The sequence below is a fragment of the Giraffa tippelskirchi genome, chromosome 5 (genome assembly GCF_054371585.1).
Source record: "Giraffa tippelskirchi isolate mGirTip1 chromosome 5, T2T-mGirTip1v1.2.pri, whole genome shotgun sequence".
Lineage (NCBI taxonomy): Eukaryota > Metazoa > Chordata > Mammalia > Artiodactyla > Giraffidae > Giraffa > Giraffa tippelskirchi.
This window is the reverse complement of record NC_137279.1, coordinates 147,226,896-147,248,882: the sequence shown is the minus strand read 5'-3', so window position 1 is coordinate 147,248,882 and position 21,987 is coordinate 147,226,896. Positions and strand designations below refer to the sequence as shown.

The 21,987-nt window shown below is 36.5% G+C and overlaps 1 non-coding gene across 1 annotated transcript; it reads left to right on the top strand.

Moving 5' to 3' along the window:
• The first annotated feature begins 5,828 nt into the window (after positions 1 to 5,828).
• On the top strand, positions 5,829 to 5,900 carry TRNAW-CCA (transfer RNA tryptophan (anticodon CCA)). The gene has a single exon. It is a non-coding gene; the product is annotated as a tRNA-Trp (tRNA).
• Positions 5,901 to 21,987: the final 16,087 nt, after the last annotated feature.

The window sequence follows — 21,987 nt, the reverse complement described above, 5'->3', positions numbered from 1 at the left end:
AGAATGAAATAAATGATATAGGCAAAATATTGGAGAATTGACAGAGAATTGACTGTCATCTTTGAGTATGTGAAAGGATATGGAGTCTTTGATAGAAGTATGGGTAATTCATCCATAGCACAGATGACAGGCAAAACAGATGGGACCAGATGGTAGTATCTGAGCAAATTGGTGTTAAGAATGAGTTTGTAAAAATCTTTAAATTTTTAAAAAATTATCCTCAGTGAAAAAAGAAACAATAATTTCAGTTGACATGAGCATGAGTATGAGGAGATTTCTCAATATATGAACCAAATAAAAAGTTATAAAATAGGAATAAAATATTACAAATGTAGAGGAGGTCTAATATCTAACTAATAAAAGTTTCAAACAGAAATAAATGGAAAAACATAGAGAAAGGAATTATTAAAGAATAAATAATACTAGAAGATTTCCCAGAGATTGAAACATTTGTTTCTTGTCTTTAAAAATACAATATGGAAGAAAAGGAGGTGGAAAAGAGTCACACCGGGGTCCCATTGCTATGATATGAAAATTCAACATTGGAAGTCAGAAAGCAAAGTAACAATTTCTTCAAAATTCTAAAAGGAGTTAATTTTCTATTTAGAATTGTTTACTCAGTCAAGGTAGCTATTGAATGTGAGACTGTAATAAAAATATTTTCAGGCTTCAAATTGATTATTTTTTATAGTTTCTATTCCTCTATTGAGATCCCCTGAAGGAGGGAATGGCAACTCACTTCAGTATTTTTTCCTGGAGACTCCCATGGACAGCAGAGCCTGGTGGGCTATGGTCTGCAGAGTCACAAAGAGTCGGACATGACTGAGCACACACAGCCCTCCAGGCCTTCATTAAACAGTCTGAATGGACTGCTTCACATATGTGTTCTTACTGGAATTTCTGTTCACCATCTTCGACAGGATGCCCTTTGTCTGCAACGGATGTACATTTTGCTATTCAAAGTCTTCTTCTTTCTTGATGACTCCATTTCTGTGAAACAAATATTTCAGTAGGTTTTTGAGAAAGAGGCAAGGAAAGTCATTTTTTTGAAAGTACATGATCCTGACCCAGGGATCAAACCCACCTCTCTTTTGTCTCCTGCACTGGCAAGTTGGTTCTTTACCACTAGTGCCACCCAGGAAGCTGCAAGAGTACTGGCAATAATGATTAAAGAAAAACACAAAATGCACAGAGTTCCTGATGTATGTGAACAACAGAACCACCAAGAATCTCACCTGACTCACTGATCAGTTTAGTTCAGTCACTCAGTCATGTCTGACTTTTTGTGACCCCATGAACCGCAGCACGCCAGGCCTCCCTGTCCATCACCAACTCCCGGAGTTTACCCAAACTCATGTCCATTGAGTCAGTGATGCCGTCCAACCATCTCATCCTCTGTCGTCCCCTTCTCTTCCTGCCCTCAGTCTTTCCCAGCAACAGGGTCTTTTCCAATGAGTCAGCTCTTCACATCAGGTGGCCAAAGTATTGGAGTTTCAGCTTCAGCATCAGCCCTACCAATGAATATTCAGGACTGATCTCCTTTAAGATGGACTGGTTGGATCTCCTTGCAGTCCAAAGGACTCTCAAGGGTCTTCTCCAACACCACACTTCAAAAGCATCAATCCTTCTGTGCTCAGCTTTCTTTATACTGTAACTGCCTCTTAATTCTCCTTCCTATTCTACCCTGCCCTCTTCTGACCTCCTCTCCAAATAGTACCCATTTTTCTCAACACAGCAGCTAAGAAGATTCTTTTTATTTACTATTGTGATTTTTTAATTTAAATTTATCTATTTTTAATTGGAGGATAATTGCTTTTCATTATTGTATTGGTTTCTATCACATATCATCATGAATCAGCCATAGATATACGTATGTCCCTTCCCTCTTAAAACTCCTTCCCACCTCCCATCCCATCCCACCCCTCTAGGTTGTCACAGAAGATTCTTTTAAAACAAAGATCAGATTATGACTTCTCTGCTCAAGACTTAAAAGCTTCTTTCCCTCAGAGTGAAAGACAAACTCTTAGGTGGGCTCCATTTCCTAATTTCATCTCCTACCCCTCAGCTCCTCACTTCCTCAGTTCTTGCTACACATGTGTCTCCAACATGTCAGGCATCCTTCCTTATTTCACTGTCTACTTTGAAGCCTGCACTCCTTTCACATCTTCTCAAATTTGGCTTTCCAAGGAGGCCTGTCCCAACTCCTTATTAAGAGCAAAAATTGCATTCTATCCATTATGCTTACCTGTTTTTCCCCCAGAGTTTCCAGCCTTTTTGACATCATTGGTAGTATATTTGTTTATTATAGTGGTGTTTATTATCTGTCTCACCCACCAGAAAGTAAGCTCCAATGGTCAAGTAGCTTTTTATGGGATACTGTTATATCTGTTATATTGCAGATTCTCAGAGCAGTACCTAGCAATTTAGCAGGTACTCAGCAAATTTTTCTTAGAGATTTATGTTTCTGTGAGAGTTTGATAATGAACTATAACCAATTCTTATGAAATTAACCAAACAAAAATGTCCCAGTTATTAATTCCAAGGAAATCAAAAGTTTGGGTGAGAAATAAAATACAGTTGCCCCTTTGAATCCACAGGGGACTGGTTCCAAAACACCCCATACAAACTAAAATCCATGGATGCTCAAATCTCTTAGTCAGCTCTCCATATCTGCAGATACATAACCAGAGGATAGAGAGTACCTTGTAAATGATAAAGAATCTGCCAGAATTGCAGGAGACCAGAGTTTGATCCCTGGGTCAGGAAGATCACCTGGAGATGGGAATGGCAAGCCACTCCAGTATTCTTTCCTGGAGAATGCTATGGAGAGAGGAACCTGACAGGCTATAGCCCATGGGGTCTCAAAGAGTCAGACACAACTGAGCAACTAACATTTTCTTTTCACATTACCTGACTCAGCTGTGAAAATATTTACATTGTATTAATAATGTAAACTTTACTTATTGCTATAAATAAAAATAATGAATAATGTAAACTTTTAATTGCTGTAAACAAAATTGGAGACATAAATTTAACCAGAAAAAGGGTAAAGGGACAATGTATGCGTGTACGTGTGCATGTGTGTCTGTAATAAGGGAAAAAAACAAATCCTTGTATTTCATCGTAGGAAAGAAAGATATCTAATTGAAAGATCAGGACTGCAAATTTTTTTTTAAAAAATTGGTAACAAACTTGACAAAAATTTCTTCTAGGAGGTGAAATTTGGAGAATTTGAGCCAGGAAAGTATTGTTTTTTCATCAAAAGTATATATATTTTTTAAACCATCTACATGAGGTACATCACACCTATTGGGGTGGCTACTAACAAAAAGTGAAAATAACAGATTTTGGTGAGATATGGAGAAATTAGAACACTTGTGCCCTGTTGGTAGGAATGTAAAATGGGACAGCACTGTGGAAAACAGTATGGTGATAATCAAGAAATTTAAAAAAGATTTACCATATGACTCAGCAATTCCGCTTCTGTATATATCCAAAAGATTTAAAGCAGAATCTTAAAGACTTATTTATCCACTCAAGTTCATAGCAGCATCATTCACAGTAGTTAAAATGTGAAATAACACATGTGTCCATTCACAGAAGAATGGGTAAATAAAACGTGATATATACATGCAAAGGAATATTATGTAACCTTAAAAAGGTAAAGGGAATCCTAACATATGCTACAAAATGAATGAACCTTGAGGAAGATTTTGCTAAGTGACATAAGACAGCCATAAAAAGAGAAATATTGTATGATTTCACTTACATGAAATAGAATAATCAAAGTCATAGACACAGGCAACAGAATGGTGGTTGCCAGGGGCTAGAGGGAAAAAGGAATGGAGAGTTAACTTTTAATGAGTATGCATGCACAGTCACTCAGTCATGCCCAGCTCTTTGTGATTCCATGGACTATAGGCCACCAGGCTCCACTGTCCTTGGAATTCTCTGGGCAAGAATACCGGAGCAAGGATCGAACCTGCATCTCCTGCATTGGCAGGCAGATTCTTTACCACTGTGCCACCTGGGAAGCCCCTTTAATGTGTATAGAGTTTCATTATTGGAAAATGAAGGGTTCTGAAGATGGGTGATAGTGAGGTTGTGCAACAATATAAATGTACTTAATACTACTGAACTGTACACTTAAAAATAGTTAAGATGGTATATTTTGTTATGTATATTTCACCACAGTAAAACACAATTAAAGAGTATATAAATAACTTTGACTTCTTCAATAAATGAATATATATTTTTAGATGGAGTTTTCTTTTAACTGTTCCATAAACCATGTTTAGTCAATGCACATGGATCAAAATCACTAAATAATTTAAATCCCTGCTTTATTTTGAGATCCAGAGCACTGATAAGCTAGTTTAGTCTATTTGTAACATAGATATGATCCATTTATTTAATCATATCTAGTCTCTAAAGCGATATACAGAGGCCACAAAAATAGTAAAATAAATCATAGTCTATTAAATTGGTTAATGATTAAAAATTGGGCTTCTCTGATAGCTCAGTTGGTAAAGAATCTGCCTGCAATGCAGGAGACGCCGGTTCAATTCCTGGGTCAGGAAGATTTGCTGGAGAACGGATAGGCTACCCACTCCAGTGTCCTTGGGCTTCCCTTGTGCCTCAGCTGGTAAAGAATCCACCTGCAATGTGGGAGACCTGGGTTCAATCCCTGGGTTGGGAAGATCCCCTGGAGAAGGGAAAGGCTACCCACTCCAGTATCCTGGCTTGGAGAATTCCATGGAATGGGGTTGCAAAGAGTCGGACACAACTGAGCAACTTTCACTTTCTCTTTCAATAATTAAAAATTAGTTTGTTACAGCAGATAAATATAATCATCTATGTCTAAGTTACATGAAATTTACCTTGATTATGGGCTTCCCAGGTAGAAGTCGTGGTAAAGAATTTGCCTGCCATTGCAAAACATGCAAGAGATGTGCATCCAATCCCTGGGTTGGTAAGACTCCTGGAGTAAGAAATGGCATTCCAGTATTCTTGCCAGGAAATTTCCATGAACAGGCTACAGTGCATGATGCCTCAGAGTTGGACAGGACAGAGCAACTGAGCACACACATTACCTTGATTATAATCCATTTAGTTCATATGTCTCTTACATGGGCCAGGTAGGCTTATAATTCCTTAGCTGTATAGCGGATGACATATGTGTGGGATATACATAGTCATCACTTAGATTTGATTTAGCCTGAGTCCCAAATTTACTGTCTCACTCAAATGACAAGGAAATAAAACATGAAAATTTCAAGAAGATTAAGATTCCAAGACATTAAAAGTGTGGGCAAAACTAACTTCTGAAAGGCAATGGAAATGAGGAAACCTCAAAGATAATCAGTTTGACACTGGTAACTTTAAGCATTTTGTAAATATACTGCTTAGCTTCAATGTTGAATCTATAAAGTGAACTGAAATGGAGAAATGAAGTGCACTGTGGCAGCCTGATAACAAGGTCACCATCTCAATGCTCAAAATATTTTATAGTTTTTCCATTGGCTTGTAAGTAGAGTTGAATTAGTAGTTAAGCTAAAGATCATTTTACAATCTCAATTTTGTTCTCTATGAATTGGGTTCAGAGAGGAAAAAAAAAATCAGTAAGCTTAAACATACAGCAAAATACCAATAAGAAGTACATTCTCTTTACCTTATATTTGAAAGGTCAGCTATCCATCAAATAACCTCTGCTACCTTGAAGGCATCATGAGATCACATAGTCTTATTTTGCCTGACTTACTCTTGATTTATTATTTCTCTATCAGTAAAACACAATTTATAGCATGCTGTTCATATAAGTTAAGACTTCCCTGGTGGCTCAGAGGTTAAAGCGTCTGCCTCCAATGCAGGAGACCCGGGTTCGATCCCTGGGTTGGGAAGATCCCCTGGAGAAGGAAATGGCAACCCACTCCAGTATTCTTGCCTGGAGAATCCCATGGATGGAGGAGCCTGGTAGGCTACAGTCCATGGGGTCGCAAAGAGTCGGACACGACTGAGCGACTTCACTTTCATATAAGTTGTAATATGTACCTACTAGCAAAATATCCTATTCTGTTGAGATTTTTCTCTCTCTTTTCTTAATAAAAGAAATTAATCCATTCCTCATTTGCTTATTTCATGGGACTTCCTTTTTTCTCTCTCCCATTTTTATAAATGTCTAGTTGAACTCACATGTGATATTAGACTTTGGTTCATGGTAGAGCAAAAATACAATATGTGCCCTTATTCATTTAGAATAACTTTAATTAACAAAAATTACACACAAAGTTCTGTGCTAGATGTAAAAAAATATGTATCATATGTTATATGAAGTCTCAATATAAATGATAAATTTTCCCCAGAATGAAAAGAATCTATCTTAGAGGTAATTAGTTTCCGATTACCAGACATGTCACACAATGACAAGATAACCAATTTTCAAAATCATAGATGGCTAATTTTTCTGGATCATAACATATTGAAGACAGGAATCAAACATAGTAAAGTGAGCTATTGCATAATAAAAATTTTAACCTTTACTTCTGGGAGATAATTTCTAAGCTTTTGGAATGTTAACCTTGATGGGAATATTTTTGTTTGCCTAGAAGCCTTGGATCATGCCAGATAGTCTAACAATGTGATTTAGAGTGTAGAGTGGCCACTGTCTTGGTTACAGGTGAATTTCCCATAAATACAATACTCTATTGGCCACTTTGATAAATCTGACCAACAGAGACTGAAACCAAACCTGTTCACTTTGTCTGGTAGGCCATTTGATAAAGACTACTAACAATGCTTCAAGCATCAGGATGAGACCAACTTGTAGTATTGACCTCAAAGTCAAGTTCCCAGACCCCACCAGCTTAACAAATCCCATAAACCACCAGAGTTTAACTTAGAAATCCAAGTGGGTTTTTCCTTAAGTTTGTGTCCTGACCTTCCTAAAGTTTATGTATTAACCTCTTCACCTGGCCCAAGGCATCAATTTAGGTACAGAAGAATGTGTTAGTAATTTCACAGTCACTACCTTGGCCAGCAAGGAAAACATGCAGGGTGAGTTCAACACCCCTAATAACCCTAGTCAGTGATTTGATGTTGACTTGAATGTCATGTAAATTGGTAGTATCAGCTGAAGTCAAGGAAAAATTAAATAACCTTTTTTTTACTTATTGAATAATCCCCATTGTATGGATAACTGACTATGAAGTATACATAAATAATGAACTACCTTTCCCTCTAGGAAGCTCCCCTAACTAACCAAGGATATACTTCTCAGTAAGATAAGAAGGGTGGTAATTAAATCATGGTCAAGTCAGAGTCATCTAACGAAGGATGGGTAACCCTATGGTCAGTTAAACTTAAATACTTGAAATCATTTAGAAGAGCCTCACAGGGTTTTTCCTTTGTTAGAAAGGATGAGGGTGAAGGAGCTTCTGAAAGTCAGATAGCATTAATGTTCCTCTAGCTGTAATACATCTCAGGGTCTAAGATGTTCCCTTTGCAGCTACTGAGCTTTCTCTCCCTCCACCACTACAAAATCAGTGTGTTCCTTCCAGTAGCTCTAACTTCACTCTTTTTCCAATAGATATTTGCTCACGTTCAGTTCAGTTGCTCAGTCGTGTCTGACTCTTTGCAACCCCATGGACTGCAGCATGCTGAACCTCCCTGTCTATCACCAACTCCCAGAGTTTATTCAAACTCATGTCCATTGAATCGGTGATGCCATCCAACCACCTCATCCTCTGTCGTCCCTTTCTCCTCCCACCTTCAGTCTTTCCCAGCATCAGGGTCTTCTCCAATGAGTCAGTTCTTCACATCAGGTGACCAAAGTATTGGAGTTTCAGCTTTAACATCAGTCCTTCCAGTGAACACTCAGGACTGATCTTTAGGATGGACTGGTTGGATCTCCTTGCAGTCCAAGGGACTCTCAAGAGTCTTCTCCAACACCACAGTTCAAAAACATCAATTCTGCGCTCAGCTTTCTTTATACTCCAACTCTCACATCCATACATAACCACTGGAAAAACCATAGCCTTAACTAGACGGACTTTTGTTGGCAAGGTAATGTCTCTGCTTTTTAATATGCTGTCTAGTTTGGTCATAACTTTTCCTTCCAAGGAGTAAGTGTCTTTTAATTTCATGGCTGCAGTCACCATCTGCAGTGATTTGGGAGCCCAAAAAATAAAGTCAGCCACTGTTTCCACTGTTTCCTCATCTATTTGCCATGAAGTGATGGGACCAGATGCCATGATCTTAGTTTTCTGAATGTTGAGCTTTAAGCCAACTTTTTCACTCTCTTCTTTCACTTTCATCAGGAGGCTCTTTAGTTCTTCTTCACTTTCTTCCATGAGAGTGGTGTCATCTGCTCACATTAAGACCTTTTTTTATCAGAAGAGTCAGACCCAAGTGAGGGAACTTCCCAGGTGGCACTAGTGATAAAAAGCCTGTCTGTCAATGTGGGAGACATCAGAGACTTAGGTTGGATCACTGGGTTGGAAAGATCCCCTGGAGGAGGGTGTGGCAGCCCACTTCAGTGTTCTTGCCTGGAGAATCTCATGAACAGAGGAAACTAGACAACTACAGTCCATTGGGTCACAAAGTGTCAGACACGATTGAAGTGACTTAGCATGCACACATATAGGGTGCACTAGCAGACTGCCCTAGGGTTCTCATTAGGGTGAAAACAAGTATGATCATTCCCAGAAATGATCAGAGGGGAACCCTGAATTTTTAGCACCTAATAAATGCTTTTTTATTCTTATTAGGTTATTTTCTTATAACCCGACCTCACTTGAAAGCTCTCACTAGTCCAAATTAAAAGTATTTCCAGCAGAATTTCTTTGATTCCTCTGGACTAGCTTAGGTGTTTTGTTTTTTTTTTTCCTTCTGTGACGTGTTTGACATTCTGTGTAAAATTACCTATTTAGATCCCCAAATTTCCCACTTCAAACTTTATCAGCTTAGATTGTATTTTATTTATATCTGCAGCATTTAACATCAAATCTACTAAATAATTGAATCTTAGTAAATAATATATATAGGATTGAGGAATAGAATAAACAGAAAAATAAAATGTTTCTAATATAATTTCAACATTTTTATTAAAATTTTCAAAAGGAATAACCTATGTCTGACTATCACTAATTCTAGAAATGCCCATAAAGTTTCATATGCATTTCTGTATTTATTATTCCATTGTTTGTAATAATAAACATTGATAATTAGACACTTAACAGTGAGAGAACTGTTGAATAAACTTGCGAGGTATCCATATCATGGAACACCAGTAACAACTGCAAAGAATAAATTGAATCTCTATATATTGAAATAACATACTGTCAATATGTTACAAATTGTTTCAGACCATTATACATAGTATGATCCCATTATTATTAAAAACAAAAACACACTTGCAGATTGTTAAGTAAAGAGATGAAAACAGAGAATAAGGAGAAATGGAGAGAGATGAGTAAATTCAGAGAAAAGACAGGAATATTATACCCATCTCTAAAGAGAGAAGAGGGTGACTTCTGAAGATGAACTGGAGCTTGTGAGAAAGGGCTTCATCTTTCTCTTTATATCATGCAAAAAAGAAATATTGAAAACAAAGGTAGTTTACTCAATTTCCATTTTTCAAATACTTTAAATGATGAACTTATAAAGAAAAAATCTAAGATATTAACAGTTATTTTTGTGAAGTTGGAGCAAAGGTAATTTATCTTATGATTTATACTCATCTGTATTTTTTACATTTTCTACAATAAGCATATACATTAAATAAAATTATATAAGAAGCTTTCTTGACAAAACCTGGGAAAGCAATCAAAAGTATTTTTAGATCTGAATGTAGTATGATTTTATCTCCAATCTCATTTAGCTTTAAAGTAAATGGATTGTTATGCAGGTGATAATTTTGTGTTTAATTGCCACTTGTATATGTTTCTGGCACTGAAATCAAAATAGATGTAATAAAGAAAATTTTTGTATCTTCTGTGTAAATGATTAGAAAATGTCCTTCTGAGTTTCTCTGCCATCAAGTATAGATCCAATGTTTATATTTTAAGTGTCTATTATAATAATGTGAAGTTTTATCTTGTTTACTCCCACAGTGCCTGGACTTATGTTAGGCATATGTAGGTTTAATAAAAGTTTATTGAACAACAGCATAATTGAATAACTATTAAACTCAAATCAATTTTTTAAAAAGAAAGTTTAATTCCCCTAGGGAGCTTTTTTCTGAAACCAAATTTTACAGCTAAAGGGGGAAATATCCATTTTGGAGTTGAACTCTTTATGACTGGAACTGCACGGGGTGTAGTGATAAATATGTTTCCTTAAGGTTGCCTTTGTCTAACTGTTAGCAACTCACCAGGTGGCTGCAACTGTGGAAAAATATTTGGTTCTTTAAACATTTCAGTCAATGTGGTAGTTATTTAAACAGTGACAAATAGCAAACATTTCTCCATAGTTTATAGCCTTTTTCCTTAATAGGTTTTCCAGTGGGAGTGAAAGGTCCTATTTAGTCAACATTTAGTCAATGTTATTTTCCTAATTATCCAATATCACTAATTTAAAATGTCTTAACTTTTAATCAAATTATCTTTTCACCACAGCATGACTACTTTTTCAAATGCATAGTTTAATATCTCTCAGTGTATTAAAATGTTCAAAATCAGCTTCCTTTTACAGTGCAAATTTAGACTACATTATTGATTACCATGTTCTGATCTAAACCTATATTAAAACAACCTTGTCTTTTATAGCTCTCCAATTATATACTATTAATATATGCAAAACATAAGACTTTTGCCCTTTGCTTTCATCACTTCTCTATCTTAAAAACAATTTTAATCTTTACTTGTTAAAATTTCTCTAGTCCTGTCAAATGCCATTTCTCCATGGAGCTTAATTATTTCTTCTTATTCAGAAGTGATTTTTCCTTCCTTTGAAGATTCATAATACTGTCTTTTATTTACCTTCAAATATGGCTTTATATTTTATGACCTGTTTCATCTATTATTTCTGTTGGGTCTCTATTATTTATTTATATTCACCAATTTATTCACTAAGTACTGAGTGCACCTGTTAAGTACCATTTCTGAGCACTGCAGAAATCATAGTGAACATGAAGAGGTCCTCATCTTTAAGGAGTTTGCCATCTGAGTTTTGCACTTAGTGTATTTCTACTTATGCTGAAGTTACTCTGGTCTTCCAATACTAGAATGAAAACATCTTGAGGAAAGAGATTTAGTCGTAGGATAAATCATCTTTGTCATATTTACCCTTTTGTTCATCAGAGGATGCTCTACCTCTGTATGCATCATAACATCTATTTGATGAATGAATAATCATGCCTCTATAATATTTTATCCTTTTCCAAATACACTATAATACATCATCTCTTTTAATTTTCATCACAACTGTGTAAGATATATGTATATATGTGTGTGTGTGTGTGTGTGTGTGTGTGTATTTAAAACTCTATTTTAAAGAGCTTAGTTAAATTCCTGTGTTCATTCACTGACACATTAATGTATATAGAAAATTTCCTAAGTTTTCATACATTGTGAAAACAGCAAAAATCTGTTATTCAATGGTCAAGAAATCAGAAGTTATATAGGTTAGACATCATGATCATTTTTCTCCTTAAATAGAAAATGTAAGACTGCTAAGACTAACAAAGTTATTTACAATAAGCATAAATGCCAAATAACTAGATATTTTCAAAGCATTTCTCAAAGAAATGGTCATGAAAAAGCATGGAAATAGGAACTGCTGATATAGATTTCCAAAGTGATAGTCATTCAATAAGTGTAACATCATTACCATTATTGCCAATACTTGACCTTGTGATTACTACAGAATATACAGAGAATAGTCTAGATTTTATAATTATAGTTATATATATATATTTATTTATTTTAATTGGAGGCTAATTACTTTCAATATTGTGTGGTTTTATTTTAAAATATCAATGATTGTAGACTACATCCAGTGCAAGATCAAGAAATTCAGTCATTGAATTAGTTCACAGATAAGGGTTGAATACTAGCTTCTTAAGATTAGAGATGTCTCATTTTTCTATATAACTCATAGCTTTCCTGATATCACACTTTAAAAAATTTTTTTAATCACACTTTTCTTAATTACTTTTCTTGGTCCCTAGTATCTACTCTCCATTTCCCAAGCTTGTCCTTCTAACTTTCACAGTTGGAAAGGAAAGTTAAAGAGTATAAGTAGGGACCGTTTAGTAGTCTAGCCATAATCCAGGAAAGGACTGATAACTGATGCCACTTAGGCCAAATTAACAGCAGTCAAAGTGAGAGAAGAGTTCTGATTCTCAATATATCAGAGGTTGAGTGGATATAGTTTGCTGATACAAGTATTACAAAAAGAGAATAATTAAGGATGAATCTAATTTTGTTAACCTAATGATTCCATGTATGGAATCATCATTACTGAGATAGGGAAATCTGCAGGAAAAGTAGCTGGAGGTGAGTAGGAAGTGGTTATGATGGGTTCCACTTTGGACTTGTTTAGTTTTAGGTGCCTATTAGATACCCAAGAAGGAGATATACAATAGGCATTTGAATATTTGACTCTAGAGTTGAAGAGATATGTTCAAATTGAAATATAGATGTGGAAGTTACCAAATGGATTTCAAAGCCTTGAGATTTGATGAAATACCTATTCAAGTAAGGATAGACAAGAAAAGTGAACCCAACTTCTTTGTGACTCACCTGTTGATACCATTGAGAACAGACTTTGATCAGAATGGAGAGACCACATAAGCCAATGCAATTTGTTGATGTTAACTTGAATATTAATATGTCACCTACTAATGAATAAGAAAACCTTAAAAAAATTCAGATCATAGTTGGATAGTTATGTACATATTTGTTTCCTTGAGGCTAGAAATTACATATTTTTATTAATCTCTGTATCATCTATACTTATTTCTTGAAAGTATTGAATGTCCAAAAATTGTTGGCTTAAACTGAATTGGAAAATGTTCCTATAGCAAATACAGTTGATGCCAATCCAGATCACCTTTGTAGGTCTGATTCACACCTGCCTCAGCTATTGCACTATTGGTACTAACCATTCAAACCTACACTCTTCTCTTGAGGTTCATCCTTGGTTAATGAGAACTACTTTACAGGGAGATTCCTGGAAGATTATGCCCCTCTATAGGGCCACCAGTAAGCCCTTGACTGACTTATGGAGAGCATAACAACTCAGGACCTTGTCCAGTGTAATTTATGTGCCAGAACTCCTTGTAACTTCCGGCCTGGGTTACATGTCCCTTGAAAACACATCTCTGCATAGCTTTTCCCCTGCCTTATCACTCAGGTTTCTCCTTCACTAAGTCACTTGGACAAGGATTTCTGCCACTTATTACTAAGTAACTGGACCTGAGATAATAGTCACAGATACATATATCTGACCCCTAAAACATTTCTCTAATCTAAGTGCATTGGTACTTAATCTAAATTATTCAATCTCTCTTTGATTGATTTTGAGGAGTGGAGTGGAGAAGAGTTTCTCTTCTGTATATTCTCCTCAGGCTTAAATATATAAACAGGACAACGAGTCATCACTCTTTCTCCCCATTTACCACCTCATCACAATTCCATGTTGTTTTTTCCAAGACAGGCAGTTACATTTAGTTGAATGCTTGGACACATATGCTGTCTAAATTATAGCAAGAATACTACACAAGGGCTTTAGGAAACCTTTATAATATTTTTTAAGCTTCTGATATTTAGTTAAAGATTCACTGTGCTATCATAAGAAATACTTATTTTGATAGAACAAGCTAATATCCTGTGCCTCAACCTTATGATTTTACTTTTAGTCTTTTCCTTTCTCTCAGTAAATCATGGGTCGATATGTTCTGTCCAACTGACCATCTGTTCACGAGTCTGTAATGCGCAACATGTGCCCTGCACTGTTAACAGTGTCAAAAAATATCAGACTCAAATCTCTCATCTTGGGAAGGGAGGTGAGGAGAAAGTGAGAGTGATCAAGAAGGGAAAAGAAAAAAGAAAGGTCTGTGGGAGAAAGGATAGCGGAGAATGACAGGTGGCCACACAGCTGATATCAGAGAACCGAGAATGACATCTAAATAACAGGTGGCTTGTACGAAACTTCTTTCCTTGACCCAGAGAATCTGTTTGGTCAGGAGAATAATTAGAACTGGAAAATATCTCCCTTGGCGATGTTCATATACATGTCCTAAGCTAAATGAAAGAAAACTAAAAGAGACAGCTCACATTGTGAGGAGACAGTGTGCAGACAGTAACTTAGTGAGGACGGAATGTAAATGCTTTCATATTGTTAAAGGTTAGATGTAAAGAAAGACTTCGCTGGCAAGCTTAACAGTGTCAGTGATTTTGCAGAGGCAGCTTGTCTGGTTCTGCCCGCTGTATGGCATCATGTGGTGACTGGTTGGAGCAAGCGGCTCTTTTTCATTAGTGTTTTTTAGTCTCTGCTCTGCTAATGTAAAGGAAAATCTATTTTTATCTTCTCATCTGTATCTATTGATATTTAATGACACAAAGCTCATCTTTCAGTGCAACTAGAGATATGACTTCTCTCAGGATTATTGGTTTCCTTTTTTATCCCATCTATACTGAACAATGAGATCATCAGAATAATCTTACGCTAATTTAATGATGATGTAAATTTATTGGCATTTTCCCCTTCAGGTGGCAGAACTCAAAGTGAAACTTGGGAACCTCTGGAGAGAAACATTTTCTTCTCTTTGTAGACCAGCCTGTTACACTCCACAGCCACCTGCCTGCTATTCATTTTCTCTGCCCGGAAGATAAAATAACAAGCTTTTCTCTCTGTTGCTGTGCACGTTGGTGTTCAGAAGGTGGCATGCTGAGAAAACTTGCCCTTTCCTAAAGTAAATATTAGAAGTTTCAGGAAAAGGTGCCAGGTCTTTAGAAATCTCAGCTTCTCTAATAAGAAATGTGAGGGACATGAGGAGAAGGCCACCAGCAACCCCCCACCCCCAGGAACAGTATGTTTCCTCACAAAGAACTAATGGTTTGCACTGAGATTCCTCACCTTCTTTAACACTTATGCCACCATCAGCTTTCCAAGAAAGACAATATATGGCATATTACGTAAAAATACACAACATTATTTCTCTACACAGTTCTGTCCTGGAAACTCTTCTAGTAATCAGACCTGAAGGTCCTTGTTTTCCATTAATTCTAAAGTTGATCTAAGTCATCAGGTCCAGCTTTTATATTTTTCAAAATTTAGAGTCCTTCTGAATCCTCTCAATCCTGCAATAGAAAGATGTTAACAATAATAACCTTGAGTGTATTTGTTCCTGAGGATATGTTCCTTGCATCTCTTCAAATCCTTCTGATTTTCATCTCCACTAAATGAGTACTTATGAAGGCAGAAGACAAAAAAACATGTGACCAAGGTCAAGAAGGGGAAGTTCTACTCAGTAGCCTTTAATAATATTTATTAAGCTGCTTACAATATTCCAGGCACTGTGCCGTTTATATATATATATATATATATATATATATATATATAAATTCACTTTATCTTCACCTATTAAAATATAGGTATATTTCTATCCTCTCTTATCTGAATTGAAAATTAACATCCAAACAGGATAAACAACTGGCCCACAAATACACAGATAGCAAGTGGCAGAGCTGAGTCTGAATCCAAAATGCCTGACTCCAGAGACTTTATGTCCAATATGAATTTGAGATAGAAGTTCTTACCCCTCTAACAAGGAGGACATTTCTTTCATTCAAGTATTATTGTCAAAATTCACACAAATTTTACTTGTGATATCTTTCATTGTTTCAATTAAAAAAAAAAAACAAAAACACTTTCTTACCTGACTTTTTTACTAACAAATAGATGCTGTTGTATTTTTTTGAATTAATTTCCAGAGTTTTGCTGAATTGAAATATGTGGATACAGCATATCAAATTTTCTGCCCATACTTAGATGCAAATTTGATGTGCAAAATGAAGACCAGCTGGTGATAGAACAAATGAACAAATGTATATATTTGGTGGTCCTTTATTGTGCATTCCCAGGAATTGGATCTGGCCTAGCTTAAGAAGAAAGGCAAAGTTACTTTCCCCTGATTAAAATCATTCCGTGGCTTTCTATTGTCAGAAATATAAAGTCCCTACTGTGGATAATACAGTCTTTCATGATCAACTAATTCTCTAGCTTATTTAACTCTAGTCATACCTCACATCACCTCCAGACACATACCCTATGCTTTAGTTGGTTCTGATTGTTTACTAAATCACTGTTCATGTCCAGGGCACTTTTGTAACTCTCTTGTTTATGATCCTTGATATAGGCATGTTAGAAGCAGAAACTGTATTAGAGACAGAGACTGTGTATCTTCTAAGGTTGACAGTTCCCACGTGTGCATTTTCAAATGCCCCTTACTGTCACCCCATCACTACTTCCTACTCACTATAGTTTTTTAAGAGTTGGAGGAAATGTGTGATTTTACTTCCTCTTCCCATCATCTAGAATTATTATGATATTGCAGCCATAACTCCCCCCCTACCTAATGGTACCATCAATATGTGATTTCCCCAAGAAGATGAACTATCTTTTCAAAAGACCACTGAGGTATAGATGATTTACAATGTTGTGTTAGTTTCAGGTATACAGCAAAGTGATTCAGTTTTACATATATATATATATATTTCAGATTCTTTTGCCATTTATGTCATTACAAAATATTGAGCAGAGTTCCGTGTACTACACTATAGGTCCTTGCTGGTTATGTATTTTATATATAGTAATGTGTTTATGTTAATCTCAAGCTCCCAATTTATCCTCCCCACCACTTTTTCCTTTGGTAACCATAAGTTCGTTTTCTAAATCTGTGGGTCTATTTCTGTTTTCAATGTAAATTAACTTGTATTTTTTTTTTAGATTCCCTATGTAAGTGAGATCATATAATATTTATCTTTCTCTCTCTGGTTTACTTCACTTAGTATGATGACCTCTAGGTCCATCCAGTAAATATTTTCTTAAAAATAAGTATTTTCATAAATACAAATATGAAATATCCTTACTCCACTTTTTTTAAATCATTTACAATGAAAAGAATTTTCCCTAATTAAAAAAAAAATGTTTATACTTGTTCAAATGTGCTCAAACCACTTATCACCTCTCTGTCAAGACCTCTGTATTAATACAGATTTCATACAAAATACACCCAGATATTCTGTTACAGGTTAAGACTTTATAGAGAGGTACAATACCAAGGCAATAAGGGTTAAAGGAGGGAAGAAGGTAAATCAAATAAAGGTTATACATTTCCAAGCTATCTGTGATATGGTTATATGAAACATGTAGAAGAGCTTGAAGGGAACCTTGGGGCTTTGCAACAGTCACTGAAAGAAAGAAAGGAAGATTATCTTCAGACTTCTTGATTGTGTCTCCTGGTTCTCAGTTCAGTTCAGTCACTCAGTCGTGTGCGACTCTTTGCGGCCCCATGGACTACAGCATGCCAGGCCTCCTTGTCCATCACCAACTCCCGAAGTTTACTCTAACTCATGTACATTGAGTCAGCGATGCCATCCAACCATCTCATCCTCTGCTGTCCCCTTCTCCTCCTGCCTTCAATCTTTCCCAGCATCAAGGTCTTTTCCAGTAAGTCAGTTCTTCTCATCAGGTGCCCAAATTTTTGGAGTTTCAGCTTTAACATCAGACCTTCCATGAACATTCAGGACTGATTTTCTTTAGGATGGACTGGTTGTATCTCCTTGCAGTCCAAGGGACTCTCAAGAATCTTCTCCAACACTACAGTTCAAAAGCATCAATTCTTCGGTGCTCAGCTTTCTTTATAGTCCAACACTCACATCCATACATGACTACTGGAAAAACCATAACCTTGACTAGATGGACCTTTGTTGGCAAGGTAATGTCTCTGCTTTTTAATGTGCTGTCTAGGTTGGTCATAACTTTCTTTCCAAGGAGTAAGCGTCTTTTGATTTCATGGCTGCAATCACCATCTGCAGTGATTTTGGAGCCCCCAAAAATAAAGTCTTCCACTGTTTCCACTGTTTCCATCAATTTGCCATGAAGTGATGGGACCAGATGCCATGATCTTAGTTTTCTGAATGTTGAGCTTTAAGCCAAATTTTTCACTCTCCTCTCTCACTTACATCAAGAGGTTCTTTAGTTCTTCTTCCCTTTCTGCCATAAGGGTGGTGTCATCTGCATATCTGAGGTTATTGATATTTCTCCCAGCAATCTTGTTCCAATTTATGCTTCATCCAGCCCAGTGGTTCTCATGATGTACTCCGCATAAAAGTTAAATAAGCAGAGTGACAATATACAGCCTTGACATACTCCTTTCCCTGTTTGGAAACAGTCTGTTCTTCCATGTCCAGTTCTAACTGTTGTTTCCTGATCTGCATACATATTTCTCAAGAGGCAGGTCTGGTGGTCTGGTGTTCCCATCACTTTCAGAATTTTCAACAGTATATTGTGATCCACACAGTCAAAGGCTTTGGCATAGTCAATAAAGCAGAAATAGATGTGTTTCTGGAACTTTCTTCCTTTTTCGACGATCAACGTCGGTTGACAATGTGATTTCTGGTTCCTCTGCCTTTTCTAAAACCAGCTTGAACATCTGGAAGTTCACAGTTCACATATTGCTGAAGCCTGGCTTGGAGAATTTTGAGCATTACTTTACTAGCATGTGAGATGAGTGCAATTGTGCAGTAGTTTGAGCATTCTTTGGAATTGCCTTTCTTTGGGGTTGAAATGAAAACTAACCTTCTCCAGTTCTATGGCCACTGCTGAGTTTTCCAAATTTGCTGGCATATTGAGTGCAGCACTTTCACAGCATCATCTTTCAGGATTTGAAATAGCTCAACTGGAATTCCATCACCTCCACTAGCTTTGTTCATAGTGATGCTTTCTAAGGCCCACTTGACTTCACATTCCAGGATGTCTGGCTCTAGGTGAGTGATCACACCATCATGATTATCTGGATCATGGAGATCTTTTTTGTACAGTTCTTCTATGTATTCTTGCCACCTCTTAATATCTTCTGCTTCTGTTAGGTCCATAACATATCTTTCCTTTATTGAGCCCATCTTTGCATGAAATATTCCCTTGGTATCTCTAATTTTCTTGAGAGATCTCTAGTCTTTCCCACTGTTTTTTTCCTCTCTTTCTTTGCACTGATCACTGACGAAGGCTTTCTTATCTCTCCTTCCTATTCTTTGAAACTCTGAATTCAAATGGGTATATCTTTCCTTTTCTCCTTTGCTTTTTGCTTCTTTTCAAAATTATTTGTAAGATGTCCTCAGACAGCTATTTTGCTTTTTTGCATTTCTTTTTCTTGGGGATGATCCTGCTCCCTCTCTCCTGTACAATGTCATGAACCTCCATCTGTAGTTCATCAGGCACTCTGTCTATCAGATCTAGTCCCTTAAATCTATTTGTCACTTCCACTGTATAATCATTAGAGATTTGATTAGGTCATACTTGAATGGTTTAGTGGTTTTCCCTACTTTCTTCAATTTAAGTCTGAATTTGGCAATAAGGAGTTCATGATCTGAGCCACAGCAGCTCCCAGTCTTGTTTTTGCTGACTGGATAGAGCTTCTCCATTTTTGGCTGCAAAGAATATAATCAATCTGATTTCGGTGTTGACCATCAGGTGATGTCCATGTGTAGAGTCTTCTCTTGTGTTGTTGGAAGAGGGCGTTTGCTATGACCAGTGCATTCTATTGGCAGAACTCAACTAGCCTTTGCCCTGCTTTATTTTGTACTCCAAGGCCAAATTTGCCTGTTACTCCACATGTTTCTTGACTTCCTACTTTGCATTCCAGTCCCCTATAATGAAAAGGACATCTTTTTGAGGTGTTAGTTCTAGAAGGTCTTGTAGGTCTTCATAGAACCATTCAACTTCAGCTTCTTCAGCATTACTGGTCGGGGCATAGACTTGGATTACCGTAATACTGAATGGTTTGCCTTGGAAACAAACAGAGGTCATTCTGTCATTTTTGAGACTCCATCCAAGTACTGCATTCCAGACTCTTTTGTTGACTATGATGGCTACTCCATTTCTTCTAAGGGATTCTTGCCCACAGTAGTAGATACCATGGTTAATTGTTAATGTTAATGGTTAATCTGAGTTAAATTCACCCATCCCAGTCCATTTTAGTTCACTGATTCCTAAAATATCGACATTAACTCTTGCTATCTCCTGTTTAACCACTTCTAATTTGCTTTGATTCATGGACCTAACATTCCAGGTTCCTATGCAATATTGCTTTTTTCAGTATCAGACCTTGCTTCTATCACCAGTCATATCCACAACTGGGTGTTGGTTTTGCTTTGGCTCCATCTCTTCATTCTTTCTGGAGTTATTTCTCCACTGATCTCCAGTAGCAATTGGGCACCTACCAACTTGGGAACTTCATCTTTCAGTGTCCTATCTTCTTGCCTTTTCATACCGTTCATGGGTTTCTCAAGGCAGGAATACTGAAGTGGTGTGCCATTCCCTTCTCCAGTGGATCACATTTTGTCAGAACTCTCCACTATGACCCATCCTACATGGCATGGCTCATAGTTTCATTGAGTCAGACAAGGCTGTGGTCCATGTGATTAGATTGGTTAGTTTTCTGTGATTTTGGTTTTCAGTGGGCCACAATCTACCACAGGCATATTAACTCTCTCAAACATCCAGATTGTATCAACTAGACTCTCCAGAATGCCACTAGGAAAGTTAGGTCCCATGTCTACAGTATGATCCTGTAAGTCCAGAGTGGTGGGAGAAGCTGGGATCTCTTTAGGGATGTTTATGTTTGGCCTGGATTCTTTCACTGCTAGAGGTCTCATTGTCTTGGGGTCAAAAGAAGCCCAGCCAGACAATGGCCATCCTCCTGGGGTGGCAAAGGCATGTGGCAGTGTTACAAAATGAGGTAATATGACTCTCCATCCAGCAAGTGGTTCAGGGCTTTTATTTATTTATTTATTTTTTTTATTTTTTAGCTATTTCTCTATTGACTATAGAATACAGTGAATCTGAGAATATCATGCATTGAGCCACTCAGGTGCACACACATGCCTACATAGTATCTGGCTCTGTATTATAAAATGAAAGGATTGAGAAAATTCTTCATTTCTTCCTAAAGTCCAATCATTTAAAGTGGTGAAGGAAGATACCACGATCTTAAGGCCATTTAGGATCCAGCCTTAGAGTTCTGTCATTGAAATCCTCTTTGCTCAAGGCAGGCTGCCTTCCTATAATCATTGTTCTGAACATCTATGTGCATTTTTGGCCTATTTTGAAATGAAATGAGGAGTAACCAACAAATTTTGTCCTGTTTTCAAGAATAAGTTCTAAAGATGAGGTATATTTTAATTTGCACTTTATTTTATCTTGGCAAGAGTAAAATATCAAGATAGCACATCTTTGTGATAGGCGCTCCAATGGCAAATAGTCTAAGTGAAATGGCACTGACTGAAGTTATCTTTGTAAGTTTTCCTACAAAATTCTTCCAAAGTTACAGGAAAACTTGACACCTAGCCCAATAACAATTATACTAACAGCTGTGTTCATAAAACACTTATCTTTCTGAAAGGTACCTTCATCAAGGGGGAAAAAAAGCAATTGACCTATTTCCTAAGATTTTTGACATTTTTAAAAAAGAATTCCTTTTGTATAAATTCATAATATATTATATTTTTTACTGTTTTTGTATTTTATACATTGGTTTAGTTCTATTTTTTTGGCATATGCGGCATGACATAAAAAATTGCTATAAAAATGAATACCAATTCTTTTTCTCTCTTTCTACTGAATATTTTTCTTGAAACTAACTTAGTTCAATATAAATGGAGGTGATTCTATAACTCCATTAAAACTACTATTACAATGATGACCAATGTCTTCCATAATCCTCAATCTGATGTTCTCACTTCATCTTACTTGAAATACCAGATC